Here is a 15308-nt window from a genome sequence, read left to right as displayed (position 1 = left end):
TTTACGGGAAAGTAGCACTGGGTCTTGACAGACACAAGATAAAGACTTCAGCAAGTGGTACTGTAGAGAGAGAGTGTCTGTTGTTGGTATTGTGGAAAGTATACCCCCCCACCCCTAAAAGCATAGAAATAGGAGAGAGCAAGACAAGAAAGGGGCACAAAGAATAACCTAGTTTAGCTGGAATGGAGAATATTTGAAGAAGAATAATGTGAAATGTAGTTCAATGCCCGGTTTGGAGCCAGATTGTAGAGGACAATGACTGTCAATATTGGGAGTTTGTACTTTATTAAGCTGTCAATAAGAGGTTTTGAGGAGAGTGATATAAGGGCAGTGCATTTATTCAGACATCAGTGTGAGGTATGGATCAGAAGGTGATTAGACTGGAGGATGGAAGACAGATTGGTCTCTTACAACACACTAGGTAAAAAGAGATGAAGCTCAGGTGTCCCACCTGTTGCAGTGGGATTAGAAAGGAAATAAATGAGTTTAACTTTATTGCAGTGCATTCTAGTAGGAAAGATAAAATGTATACAGATCTAATCATGATAAAAGGTATGATGTGATGAATGGGATAAATATAAAGGTAATGCAATATAGGGGAAAAGTGACTAGCTCAGGAATCCAAAGGCCTGATAGTAAATCCTTTTTTCTGCTACTTATTAAGCTCTGTGACCTTGAATAAGCTCACCTAACTAACTCTTTGGGCCTCGGTTTCCTCATCTGTAAAATAGGGTGTAGTTCATCTAAATGATCTCTAAGGCCCCTTCTTGCTCTGTCTGTGACTCTATAATCACAAGTGCAATAAAATAGACATAATCAAAGTCTACTAAATGTTCAGAGGAGGAAGAGAATACTTTTGGCTAGTGATAACTTAGGAGAACTTTAGGATAATAATAATAATAAGTAATATTTATTTAATTATTTAAGATTTGCAAAGTGCTTTACAAATATCTTGTTGATCATCACAATGGCTCTGAACAATAGCTATTATTATCCTCATTTTACAAATGGGGAAACTGAGACAAATAAGGGTTTAATATTTGCCCAGGGTCATATAGCTAGTATATATCTGAGACTGGATTTGAACTGAGGTCTTCTTGACTCTGAATCCAGTGTTCTATCCACTGTAACCCTTCACTGCCTCTATCAGTAGAGATGGTGAATCTATTAGTAAGGTGGACATGTGGTACCCAGTTATCGAAATGGAGCAAGTGCTTTACAATCTATAAAATCACAAACAATGTCTGGACACCTAGTTGAGTTATTTGTACAAGTTGTTGCTTTTTTTTTTTTCAGGTTGTTTCCTCCACTTAACTGTGAATTACTTTAAAGACAACCACAGCCTTTTGTTTTAACTTGTATTCCCAGTGCTTAGCACAATGTCTGGCACATAAAATGAATTTAATAAACACTTCTTGACTGGCTGGCCCACTTTAGATCTTCTAGATCTGCAGCCTGCTCTAGACCCCACTCATAAGAGGCAGACTTTAGGTTGACTCAATTTTTTTTTTTCTCAGCCTTAATTGTCTGATTTGACTGTCCATAGCTGGGATTCACTTGACATTGGGAGATATTTCCACCATTATTTTGTGTTACATGGACTGAACCACAAGGCTCATAATAAGAATTTACATTCCATGTCACTCTCAAGTTAACAAAACAATTTCTTCCCAAAGACCCTGCAGGGAAAAAAATACCACAAGTATTATTATACCTGTTTTATAGATGGAGAAACTGAGGCTAAAGGAGGTTAAATGTCTTAGCTAAGGCCCACATGAGTAATAAGTGAGGAGTCTGGGACTCAAGTCCAGGACCTTTACTATAAATCAAGCACTTCTTCTCACTATATCAGACCATTAGAAAATAACTGTTTTAACTGGTCCTAACAGTCGTTGGTGACTTTTTACATGCCAGGGTAGCAGAAGGACAGCAATAGCCTCAGGAAATTCAGTCTAGTGATTGTAGCTTTCAGGTTTTTTTTAAACTTCTTACTGCCTGAATGTTAGTTGCTTTGAGCACTGGGCCTGTGAGACTGTACTTTTGTGAACCACTGGTAAATGAAATCCTCAAGGCATCTGTATTTGGGGACATGGAGTTAAAATGATCAAACAGGAAATATGCACTTAGCTCCTAATGTTGGATACCTCAAGACAGAATCAATGCCATTTCAAAAAGAATGCTTCTGGAGTGCTGTTTATAAGCCTGCTGATAGGTAAAGTATTGTAGGTAAATACACTGGGGAAAGGAAATGGGTGAATTAAGGAGACCATTTAACGCTAAAAAGCATTCCCCTTTCTGCTCTGGAAAACTGAAGAAACCTAAGAAACATCATCCACAAGCTTGCTAAGCAAATTTTAATTCCTCTCAAAAATGCCTAAAGACTTTTATGTGGTACAAGGGCATAGGGGAATAATGCGATAAATTCTATTTCCTTTAATGTGGTGGTGAAATCTAGATGACAATGGAATCAAGAATGAACATATTCTCTGCTCTGTCCTCACTGGAAATCAGGAGCAGAGTTGGCTCTATCTAGGTGTCTTAATGGGATTAGTTTGCCCCATGAAAGTCCTTATGGTCCTGGTGCCCTGTAGGGTTGCAGGATCACAAACTGAGAACTGAGAAGAACCTCCAAGGTTAGAGTCCAACCCCTCCCCTCTTATGTTGCAAGTGAGGAAATTAAGGCCTAAAAAAATGACTTGCTCAAGATCACCTACGTAATAAATGACTGAGCTGATTTCGAATCCAAGTCCTCTGACTCCAAATTCAGTACTCTTTCCTCTACTCAACGTTGCACATGATCAGATAGCAAACTCCAGTTTGGGTTGGGCTCAGTTTTCTTTCCATTAGCTTCCCTTGACCTTTTATAAAGATTAAAACAAGCACTTAATCTTTAAGTGATCAGTCAACAAACATTTGTTAATCACATAGTGCTGAGCACTGGGGAGCCAAAGAAAAAGTAAAAATATTCCCTTCCCTCAAGGAGTTTACTTTCTTTTAGAGGAGACAATGCATGTTTAAAAAAAAAATCACATGTTGGTTTGGCCAGGTAGCACAGGGAGTAAGAGCACTGGCCCCAGTGTTGGGATGACCTGGGGATCGAATCCGGGGCTCAGACACTTAGCACCCACCCAGAAACACCTGGCCATGTAACCTTGAGCAAGTTACTTAATCCCGATTGCTTTAAAAAAATTTTTGTTTTTATTTTTTTATTGGCATGATTTTTTCTTTCTCTAATTGACGAAATTTTTAGAGGTATAGATTTTCCCTTAATGACTATCTTGAATGCATCCCAAACATTTTGGTATGTTAACTCATTATAGTCATTAGCTTTCATGATAATATCATTTCCATGATTTATTCTTTGACTTGTCCATTCTTTAGGATTAAGCTCTTTAGTCTCTAAATAATTACAACAATTTACCTACTGAATATAACTTTTTTACTGACAAGTAGCTAATAGGTTCACAAGGAATAAAATAATTTTTAAAATTCTGATTTCTGTTTAGGTACATCTGTCAGGGAAAAGTTTGAGTGTTTGTCAAGCAAAACCTTCAATATGCTCACTAGGATTCAGAGTGAATAAAAATCAAGTATTTTAAAAAGATATTTATAATCCAATTTTAATTTAAGACATAGGAATCACAGACCTGGAGTTGTGTGGAATGCCAGAGGCCATCTAGTTCAATGCCCTCATTTTATAAATGAGAAAATGTGGACTCAGGGAGACTTAGTGACTTGCCCACAGTCATAGGGATAGTATCAGAGATAAGATTTGAATGCAGATCCTTTGATTCCAGAGTTAATGCTCTTTCAACTGTGCAGTGCTGGGAATGGTAAAATACTGGATACAAAATGTGCAGCTAGGTTGCACAGTGGATAGAGTGTTGGGCCTGAGAGTCAAAAAGACTCATCATTGTGAGTTCAAATCTGGTCTCAGACACTTACTAGTTGTGTAACCCTGGGCAAGTCACTTAACCCTGTTTGTAACAGTTCCTCATCTGTAAAATTAGTTGGAGAAGGAAATGGCAAACCACTACAACATCTTTACCAAGAAAACCCCAAATGGGATCATGAAGAGTCAGACAGGACTAAATAATAAGAACAGCAACGAGGATTATTCTTTTTTTTTTTTGAGGGGGGAAGGCAGGTAAATTGGGGTTAAGTTACTTGCCCAAGGTCACACAGCTAGTGTTAAGCATCTGAGGCTGGATTTGAACTTAGGTCCTCCTGAGTCCAGAGTCGGTGCTCTATTCACTATGCTACCTACCACCAGGATTACTGCTTCTAATTGTTGGATTGTGATCCCCACTTGTTCCCTTGTATATGACAAGTGCACAGATATCCCCTAGGGACCTTCTCTCAACCCTCAGGCTGATCTCCTTGGCACTTGCAATTATAATTAATGCCTCCTTAAGAAATCCCCGGTAGAGAATTTCCATTTCTGCTATGACCAATAGAAAATAGCTCTTTTATTCAGATGTTTCTCAGTGCTCGAGTCCCAACAAAAACAAGTAGTTGTGTGTATTACCCTAGTTCACCCCCATGCTTCTTGTCTCCTTATAGAAAGGGCAATGAGTTCTACGAAGCTGCCCCCAGCAACAGCAGCACCATTAACCTTTAACTTTTTCTAATCATTCTATTCATAGTAACATTCAAATAGGATGTAAATACATAATATAAGCTTGCGTTCTTAACTTTAGCTTTTAATTGGCTATTCTCGTGCATTCTCAATCCTTGCTAATTAACAATAGGTGTATTACCACTTTGTATACATTTTACCATAAGTGGTGGGGCAGGGAGTCTCATGAGGAACAAAATGCAGTGTTGGAGTGAAGAGCAGGACTTAGCCTGGAAAAGGCAGAAAGAAAATGAGTGGTATTGACTGAATGGAGGTATCTTTTCCCGATCCCATGGGAAGCACTGCCCTCAAGACCTTAGAAGGGAGTTTTCATGTTTCAGCACAGAGAAGCCCAGCGTTCTCCAGAGCAGCAGTGAGTCTCCCTAGGAGTTATCTTCAGAGGACTGATTTCTTCCCTCTTGCTGTCTTTAGGAGACAGAATTATTCCTGGGAGCCAAGACAAGTATGCAGTGATGGCAGTGACTTGAAAATAAGTACAAAAGTGTTTAACATCTGATTCAATCTCCTGTTGTTAAATAGATATTCTATTACATGAAATATCTTTGCTTTGAGTTCACAGTCATCGGGATTGATCTGGCAAAAGAAACATCAGAAGGTAGTTCATGAGCTATGAATTTGGTAGATGATTAACCCCAAAAGGCAATGGTAATGGGCATGCCTGAGATGGAGGCTGTATCAAGGGGCCATGGATGTTACATAATTTGTTTTTCACCACAAAAATTCCTGACTTCCTTCACCTTCCCCTTGCTTCTCAGCTCTAACATGATTCTCATGGCTTTCCCATGATTTTTTTCATTACCACAGTAATGTCTTAAAACTACCTATACTTCATACAATTCTTTTTCGAATGCTTTTTGGGGCTAGGCATCTTCTCCCTTTCCCCTAGTAATTTCAAATTCCTACAGTTTCCTTATACTGTTGATGTATCATCTAGTATCTCCTTAAGTTAAATACTTCAAAAGCAGTTGTTCTTACACATATACTTATGTATATGTAAGTAAGCTCATCACATGCTTTCAACATACCACACTGGGCCTGTAGTCCAGTGTTAATTATATAGCATATTATTACATATATAGTATAATATTTACACGACTTTTTTAAAAATAGTATTTTATTTTTCCCAGTTACATGTCAAGAAAATGCTTGTTGCATCTTTGAAAATTTAAGCAGCATCAAGCCCTTACCTCTCTCTCTGAAAGTGTTAAGTTTCAAAAGCCACATGAGAAGAGGGTTGTAAAGATTAATAAATATGAGCAGAGAAGGCTCGAAAGATAAATGTAAATGGGAAATGATAGTAGAAACAAAGGAATAACATTCTGAGCAAAATAGGACAGAAGGTAGAATAGGGAGAAGAGTATTGAACGTGGACTGATGAAGATCTGACTTCAAATCCTGCCTCAGACACTTACTAGCTATGTGACCCTAGGCAAGTGTTCTGGGCTGGCCATGACTAAAGCCATACCGCTAGTAGTTTAGACTCAATACTAGAACAAAATTAGATTCTCATAAGTTGTTTAACAAGTAATAATAATAGCTAGCATTTAAGCTTTAAGGTTTACAAATATTATTTGATCTGATCATCAAAACAAGCCTGGAAGGTAGGTGCTATTATTATCTCCATTTCACAGAAAAGACAAGTTGAGGTTTAGTGACTTGTTTAGAGTTAAATATAGGGTTAGACAGCTACTAAGTGTCTGAAGCAGGATAAGAGTTCAGCTCTTCCTCTTTCTAAGTCCAGCGCTATATGTATTGCACCACCATAGCAAGATAAGGATACTCAATAAGGATAGACATTGAGGATGCCTCAGATTGCTTCAGCTAAATGAAGCTCCCTTACCTGTGTTACCCATCATGATCCACCAGCCAAACCTGCGACCTCCCTAGGACCCTGGGGAAGGGGGGAGAAGGGACTAGTTAGTATTCCAGTGAAGTGATGTAAACAATCTCAGACCTTAGTCCTCTGAGTCAACCAAATACCTTTAAGAAAAATTTCCCCGATAATAAGACCTATCCCGAAAATAAGCCCTCCCCTTACTGTGTAAGATTCCTCTAAAATAAGCCCTCCCCCTAAAATAAGCCCTATTGAGATCCCCTGTGCTACACGCTACATTACGGTACCCTCTGTATGCACCCATCCCCCCCCAGTGAAACGCACGCCGCGCTCGGAGCTGCATCCAATCAGAGCTGCAGCAGTGAGTGCGTCATCCTGTTCTTCCCCAGGGATTTGCTTATTGAATAAAGGTACATTTTTTTTGTTCACATTTACCTGTTTATTAAAATTGCTGTCAATGTTCATTAAAATAAGCCCTCCCCTGAAAATAAGCCCTCTGGTGTTTTTCTGTCCAAAAAAATTAATAAGACAGTGTCTTATTATCGGAGAAACATGGTAGGTGGCGCAGTGAATAGAGCACCAGGCCTGGAGTCAAGAGGACCTGAGTTCAAATCTCACCTCAGACACTTAATACAAAAACCAGCCATGTGACCTTGGGCAAGTCACTTAACCCCAATTGCCCTCCAAAAAGAAAAAAGAAAAATTAGCTTAATATGCATGGGAGAAGAGGTGATGATATTGCTCCTACCATATGCAAGTCCCTTACTCTCTCTCATCTTCAGTTTCCTCATCTGTAAAATGGGGATTATAATAGCACCAGCTGAAAAGGTTGTTGTAAGGATCAAATAAAATAATGTATGCAAAGAACTTTTAAAACCTTAAAGGAAAAATATTATTTTAAAAGATAAGTATTTGATTTTATTATTTATTTCATGTCTCAGGGAAATACATATATATATATATATAGTATAATATAACATCATAGCCTATTCTATTATATACATATTTATTAGATGCTATAATAGTACATATAGAATAGGATACAATATAGTATCCACTGATTTTGAAAGATAGTAAAAGCATAGTATAGTAAAAGAGAACAATCTATTCTGGCAGGAAGTCATAAAAGAGATGCCATTTGAGAACAGTTTAATGAAACTACAGTTATCTAGACATTTATACAAAATACAAATAGTCCAACAATGAAATCCATGGTCAACTTGCCCAAATGAAATGATATCATGAACAACCCTCTTTTGGAGTTAGCTATTTTGATGATAAAAGGAACATTTTGGAATGTGCCAAACAGTCAAGTTTCTGATGTAGCTACAATTTTTTTAAATAGAAAAATAAGTGACTTCCTTAAAATGCCCAGTGTATGCTTTCTAAATTTAAAACCTACAGGCATAGATAGAGAGGGCTAGCTCTAGTTGAACACACACACACACATTTATTGTTGTTATTCAGTCATTTCAGTCATGTCTAATTTTTCATGATTCCATTTGGGGTTTTATTGGCAGAGATGACTGGAGTGGTTTGCTATTTCCTTTTCCAATTCATTTTACAGATGAAGAAACTGAGGTAAATAGGTTTAAGTGACTTGCTTAGGGTCACACAGCTAGTAAGTGCCTGAAACCAGATATGGGTGTGTGTGTGTGCGTGTGTATGTATGTGTCTATATGTACCTACCTATAGAGAGACTTATGGGCTTGACAATGCTTTAATTTGCAAAGATTGGTTTTATATTGATAGATGATAGTGATAGACAAATATATGAATATGTATATGTAGATATGCATCAAATAGCATGGACTTTTCTCAGAAAAGAAATTCAGAGGCAAGAAAAAATGTTTGATATCAAAACAAAAAATGCAGTGAGCATATATGGCAACTAGGCAGTGTAATAGAGAACAGGCAGGACTTAGAGCTTGGAAGTCCCAAATTCAAATTTTGACACCCTCATGTGCTAAATTTGTGACCCAGACAATTTAACTTTTTCAAGTTCTTCATCTGTAAAATGGGAATAATAATAGCACATACACGAAGAGGTTACCATGAAGATCCAATGAAAAAATATTTAAAGTATTTTGCCAACTTTTAAGCACTATATAAATGTTAGGTATTGTTATTATTATCATATATATAAACTCCCCTATTTTAGCTATCTGTAATAAGTTGCCCTTTGTCCTGATGCTGTGTTATACTTCAAGACACATAGGGTTCAACCTCAGCCTTGCTGGCTGAACTTTATGGCCTACTACCCCACTTAGGGCACAATTATTTAATACTCAAGGGATAAGAAAATCCCATTGACCTAGGACTAGACCAACAAGAATGGAACTAGATAAGGATGTGTGCCTGGGTTTGATTTTTATTTCTTTTGTGTTTAGCAGTTTCAGTTTATGGATTCATCTGTCATCCTGGCTGTTTTTGTCAATGTGACAGGGAGACAAAAAGTCCAACCAACCTGCATCACCTGCCTTTTGAATTAATCGATTTGATTAAAATGGTAGAGAAACCTTAAAGAACTTTTAATCCCACTCTGTCATTTTACAGGAGAGAAAAATCAGATTCAGAACGTTTTAAGGCACCAAGCCCCAGTGGCAAAGGCAAAATAAAGCCTCCATCTCCTGACTCCCACTACAGTGATCTTCCCACTACTGTACTTAAATCTAGTTCAGCCTAGGAGGGACAAATTATGCAAAGCAGAATTCACAAGGGCATCTTGTTTGATCATGATGAAATCTCCAAAGCAATCCCACCATAAGGAATGAACAGAGAGGGTTCTTGGCTTCTCTATAATGTTGCTTCTGTTTCAGTTTTATTCTTTTAGAAGCTACAATCTGATTTTGTCCTGTTGGATTTTAAATTTTTGTGTTTTGCTTCTTGTAGGATATATTAAGTTTTCAAGGTTAATTTTTATTTCTTTTTTGGTGATCAGTTTCTTTTATTCTAGAGTACTTTAGATATAGTACATTTTTGCTTAGGAAAAAGCACTGCAATATGCAAATGCTTTAAAGTAAACCCAGCTTCTTGCCTCCACCAAGGCCTCAGTACTGCCCGGTAGTCCTTTGAAGTTCAAAACACACTCCCTCTTCAAGCCAGCAATCTCTTTCCCAACTTTGTCTCTCCCAGAAGTTAATTTTCCCTCCTACTTTATAGGATGATTGAAGTCTTTGAACATGAATTTTCTTCACTCCCTTCCTCCACTGCTCTCTCCTGAAAGCTCTCCTCCTTTCCTCAATCTCAGAGAATGAGGCACCCTGCTCCCTTGCCAAGATTCACATGTGCCCTTGAGAACAAGACAATGTCTATCATTCCCTCCTCTCATCTTCAATCTCTCCCTCTCTATTCACTTTTTGTGCTCTGCCTAAAAACACAATTCAGGTCACAGCTTTCTTAAAGAAAAGCTTTCCTTTCCTTAACCACACTAGCCTCCCACTTGATTGTGTTATATCTCTCTTCTCTTCCACCTCTTCTATAAAATAGGCAGCATTCATTACTTCTACTTCCTCACTCCCTGCTCAAGCTCTTACACTGGCTTCCAGCCATGCCACTCAAATGAAACTGCTTTCACAGAGCTTGCCAATGATCTCTGCATTGCTATCCTTTTTTTCACTGTTATTGCTTCTCATCCTCAAATTTTCTGCAGCTTTAGATGCTATCAAGGGGCTTCTCTTCCTGTATACGTTCTCCTCCTTTGGTTTCAATGACTGTTCTTTCCTGGTTCTCTTTCTATCTGTGTAATGACTCCTCCTTCTGCTTTGTTAGATTACCATTCACTTCCTGCATGGGTGTGCCCTAAGGCTCTTTCCTGTGCCCTAATTTCTTTATATACTCTCTTCTTTAATGATCTTAAATGCTGCTGCAGGTTCAATTTTCACCTCTAAGCCAATGCTTCTTGTATCTGTTTCTCCAGTTCTAACCTTCTCCTAAGCACCTGTCCATCATCCCAAATTGCTTGTGCTCATGTCAGGATCCTCATGCCAAGATCACCTTTCTCCCTTTACTCCTCCCTTTTTGGCATTGGGAGATGCCCTATTTTCTAGAACTAAGGCTCAGCAAGCAAACTGTGCCCTGAGCTTGGCATAACAACAATCCTTTGTTATCACCCTCTGGATGAACACCGCTGCAGCAAAATTCCAGAATTATTTCATACAAGCACCAGGTGGTCCCTGAGTTTAGACAAGCATCTTCAGGACTCATGTTTGGATCTTGAAGCCCTGCTATTAATCAAATTTATCTCATTGTTGCTGCTACCCCTCATTGTCAGGACTATAGCTCACTTAGAAGCCATTGATATATGTATTGACATTTGCCCATACAAAAGCAGTCTTTACTCCCACTACTACTACGACCACATTCCTACTAGAGGAGACCTCAAAAAATGTGTCTAGTTTCCCTTCTTCGATAGAATAAAGACATTTTTTTGTTTATGACCACTGTTAGCTCTTTAGTTTTATTTGTTTTCTATTTTATTTCTTTGAGTTAACTGTGGTTGTGATAACCTGTGTGAACTCTTTGGTATTTTTAGAGTTAACAGTGGTTGCATAACTTCTGTAAATTTTTGGTCATTTTTTTTCAGACTTGATCATTCCTACACAAAGATCCTGATGGTGCCTCAACTTCATATTTCCAAAATTGAACTTACCACCTTCTCCTCTAAAACTTACTCCAAATTCCCCATTTCTATTGATGGCACTTCTATCTTCCCATTGTCTCCAATTAGTAACCTTTGACTTTTCCTCTTCCTTTAATTACCATATTCAGTCATCAATTCTATACCCATAGCACCTCTCACATTGTCACCATCCTGGTTCAGGCCCTCATCATCCTCATTTGTATTATAGCAATCTGATTGGCTTCCTTTTTCTAGTCTCTCCCCTTACCAATTCATCAGTCAAAGAGCTGACAAAATAATGATCCCTTTGTTCAATAACATTCAGTGACTTCCTATTGCATCTAGGATAAAATGTCAATTTCCTGAATACCTTCCCTGTAAAGTTCTTGTTGACATTCCCAATACGCCCTGTATACCTGTCATATTGTCCCCCAAAAAGTTAATGTCCTTGAGAATCATTTATACATTTCTTGACATCTCAGAGTTATCATCATGAATGTTAGCTATTATATAGTGCTGTAATAGAGAAATTATTTTATTTATTATATATTATAAAATTTATATTATATGTTACATTACATATAATATATAAATATAATATAGTTATTATATTTATAGTTATTCTGAACTAAAGAAATAAAACAAGCATTTCCATAGCATAGTAGAATGGAAGATGATTATATATGAAATTACAAATCTATTAAGTGCTGTTCCTTTTGACTATATAATAAAGTTATTATATAACTTTCTTTTCCCCCTTTTTTCTTTCCTGCTTGCCCTAGAGATGGCTACCATTTGATATAAATATATGTGTATGTATGTGTATATAATACATGAATATATGTAAAATCATTCTATACACACTTCTATTTATCAGTTCTTTCTCTGTACACAGATAGCATCTTCCTTCTTAGGCCCTTTGTAGTTAATTTAAATATTTATAATACTCAAAATTAATTAGTCACTCAAAGTTGTTTTAAAAACAATATTACTGTTACTGTATACAATGTTCTCTTGATTCTGCTCATAGAGCAGTTATTGAAATAGGAAGGTAGTCCTGGAGTCAGCACATACCATCTCAAAAGAGCCAATTGTTAAATTTTCACTGTGGATATAAATACCTTGCAAATCAGCAACTACTACAAATCAGTGCTTAATTTGACATTTTGTCTAGCCCTAAGAAAGTGATAGATAAAATATTAATTATACAGACTAAGCATAAAAATATGTCATGCATGTATTTTTTTCACCAGAGAGCTGGTTATTAAACATTTTCCAGCCCACTTTTGCATGAAAGGCTATGTAGCCCAACAAAAAAGAGTCCCTGGCTCTCATGCTGTTCCAGACTTCTCTAATTGATATTATATAGAAATAGATAGATATCAACGTGTGTGTGTGTGTATATAGTATACAAACTATAAAATATCTTCCTGGACATTGATTTCAAGGAGATGTGTATACTTCCAATACTAGAGATGACCTCTTCTCAGGCTGCCTTTTTTCTCCTCTAACACTTTTCAAATTAGGTCTATTTTTGCTTGCTGCACACCCTCCATTTTTTTCTAACCTGCTCTCTTTCAGCCTTTGTTGTTGACCTTCTTGACTATAATTAGGGCAAAACTGAAGGTCTCCAAAGGAAACCTAATAGTCAAATGGTTTGTGCAAAATGAGTGCAAATGTGTTCTGTTCAGGGAACTACCATCCCAGAAGCAGCCATATGCTTGATGTCATTTCAAAACCTGTGTCAAATGTGGGAATTCACTTTTCTCCTATGAATATTTATTAGAACAGTTTTCTTTTCCTTTTTTATTTTTCAATTGTAGGTCAGTAGAAAAGAGAAATAATAAATGTTTATAAAAATAAAACATAAATGAATGAATGAATGAAGAGTCTCTGGGGAGGGGTTAGAGGGAGTTGAATGATAGTGGTTAGTGGGAATTAGTGATAAAAATAAAAGAAAGAAATGAGCATCAGTAATACATTTAAAATATACAGAAAAAAAAAACAAAGGCAGCAAAGTAGTGAAATGGATAGAGTAGTGGATAAAATAGTCACGAAGACCTGAGTTCAAGTCCACTCTATAGTACATATATGACCCTGGCAAAAATCACTTAACCTCTTTCAAGTTCAGTTTCTTCATCTATAAAATGAGGGGGGTTGGACTCTATGGTTCTTCAAGGGCCCTTCTGGGCCAAATTTGATCCTGTGGAAAAAAGAAATTCAGGAAGGGACATAAACAAAAGGAGAATTTTCTTACTACCTTGTGAAATATAATGTACAATTTTAAAGTTCATGAATTCAGATAAAATACTCTTATAGTTTTTGTTCTTTATATATGGAAAAGTTTGTTGATGATGTTGGGGGTCAACACCCCAGGAAATTCTCTTCTGTACTCCCACCTTTCCCCCAGAAAAATCTGCTATCAATTTTCAAAATATTTTCTCAATAGTTCTTCTATGCTACCTGAAATTCTAAATTCTTCCATTAATTTTGCAAACCTTCTGAAAGGTCCATAAATTAGTCTGTTTTGGGTTGAGTCCTCTTTAAAAACAAGACTTCTTTCTGAGGTCCTCTAGAGGACTTCCTTCCCCCTTGAATGACTATCAGCCATTTACTTCTTAGTCTGAATAAGTTTCATCAAATTATCTTCCTCTTATCATCTAGGGGAGCTCTGAAGGAACAGGAGTTTGGAGGGAGGAGGGAATGTTAAGATAAAGCAAAAAAATTATAAATTGGGGCACCACCTTCAGGGGCCTTGGGCCACCAGAACAACATGAAGTAATTGAACTTGGAAGGCAAAGGAAATAGGACACTAGAAGGTGAGAAAAGAGAAAAAATTGGCCAGTGACAAAGACAAACTTTTAACTTGAAATTTTGTTAGTTCGTTAAGGGCTGACTATGCCACATTAGGGGTGTCTTGAGAATAGACCAAAGCTTAAAGTCTATAAGCTTTGTGATAGGATTTTTTCATTCAGCTATTAACCTTTCTGGTTTCTGGTTTGGTTGAAGCTGCTAAAAGTCTAAATGGAAGAGAGGGCTAATCTTAGGGCCAAGGATAGGAATAGGGATGGTAAGAGGCCACCTAAGATAAAACATATAGAGAGGTACAACAAGGAATGCTTTTTATTTTTTTTTTATTCTGAACTTAAGAAATAACACAATCATTTCCATAATATAGTAAAATTGGGAAAAAAAGATGATTTTGCATGGAACTGCAAATCTGTTCTGTACAACTTGTCATTCCTCTTAAATATATAATAAAGTTATCATGTATCTTTTTTTTCTTTCCTCTTCCCCTGTAAAACCAATCACAAGTAACTCTCCCAAGGACTGCTGCTGTGAGTAACTTTAAAGATGTAATTGCATAGTATAGTGAATTCTCTATTTATTCAGCAATAAACTAAAGCAAAACATTCAAGAAACTAAAGAACAACATTCACAAAAATATAACATAACAGCTTATTACTAAGGTGGCCACATAATCTTAAACAAAATTATCATTCAGTAAGTCACAATCTCTTCAATCTATACACAGTATCCAAGTAAAGTCCTCTTTCATCTGGACTCCATGCTGGCTTCCAATCACCCTTAAGGGGTGGCAGAAAGTACAAATACCACCCACCCCTAGGTCACAGTAAGTCACAATCTCATCAGTCAATACAGAGTAGCCAAGTAAAGTCCCCTTTCGTCTTGACTCAAGGCTGGCTTCCAAACCCCACAGCTCCTCCACCATGGGCTGACTGCTCCCAGTTCTTGCCTTGATTCACATGTAGGCAGCTCTCCACTATGGTTCTATTTCTCAGCTTACAGGGAATACTCCACTCCAAGCCCTTTGAAGTTTCTTTTTCTAGAAAGACAAAGCTTAACAGAATGAGAACAATATTTACACATATTAAGCTTAACAGAGTTACAACAATATTTATGCACATTTCTGACACTATCATAATTCATTTTCTGTCTGACAAAGTAGCACAAATCAATAGACAAGGCTTCTGTCTGAGAAATCAAACACAAATCAACAATAAAGTCCCCTTTCAGGACTTCTGTAACAGTAGTAAAGTCCCATTTCTGGACTTTTGTAATAGTCGTAAAATCCTCTTTCAACGGACAGAAGGCTTCTGTCTGACAAAGCAACATCAGCACAGGTAGAACAAGAGTGCTGACATAACAAACATTCTCTTGCTTAGTTCTGCTTGCTTCCAGCTCCACTTGAA

At 37.2% G+C, this 15308-nt stretch overlaps 1 long non-coding RNA gene across 1 annotated transcript in view; it reads right to left on the bottom strand.

The window, feature by feature from the left end:
- Positions 1–14211: 14211 nt before the first annotated feature.
- LOC138154706 (uncharacterized) overlaps positions 14212–15308 on the bottom strand; it is a 55339-nt gene continuing 54242 nt past the window's right edge. Inside the window, exon 3 of the long non-coding RNA XR_011166666.1 lies at positions 14212–14941. This is a non-coding gene — a long non-coding RNA (uncharacterized lncRNA). The remainder of the gene's footprint in view (positions 14942–15308) is intronic.

Source organism: Petaurus breviceps, unplaced genomic scaffold (genome assembly GCF_028583685.1).
Source record: "Petaurus breviceps papuanus isolate PSGF00001 unplaced genomic scaffold, PetGlider_PUasm1.0 91133, whole genome shotgun sequence".
In the NCBI taxonomy this organism is placed as follows: Eukaryota; Metazoa; Chordata; class Mammalia; order Diprotodontia; family Petauridae; genus Petaurus; species Petaurus breviceps.
This window is presented reverse-complemented; position numbering and strand designations above follow the sequence as displayed.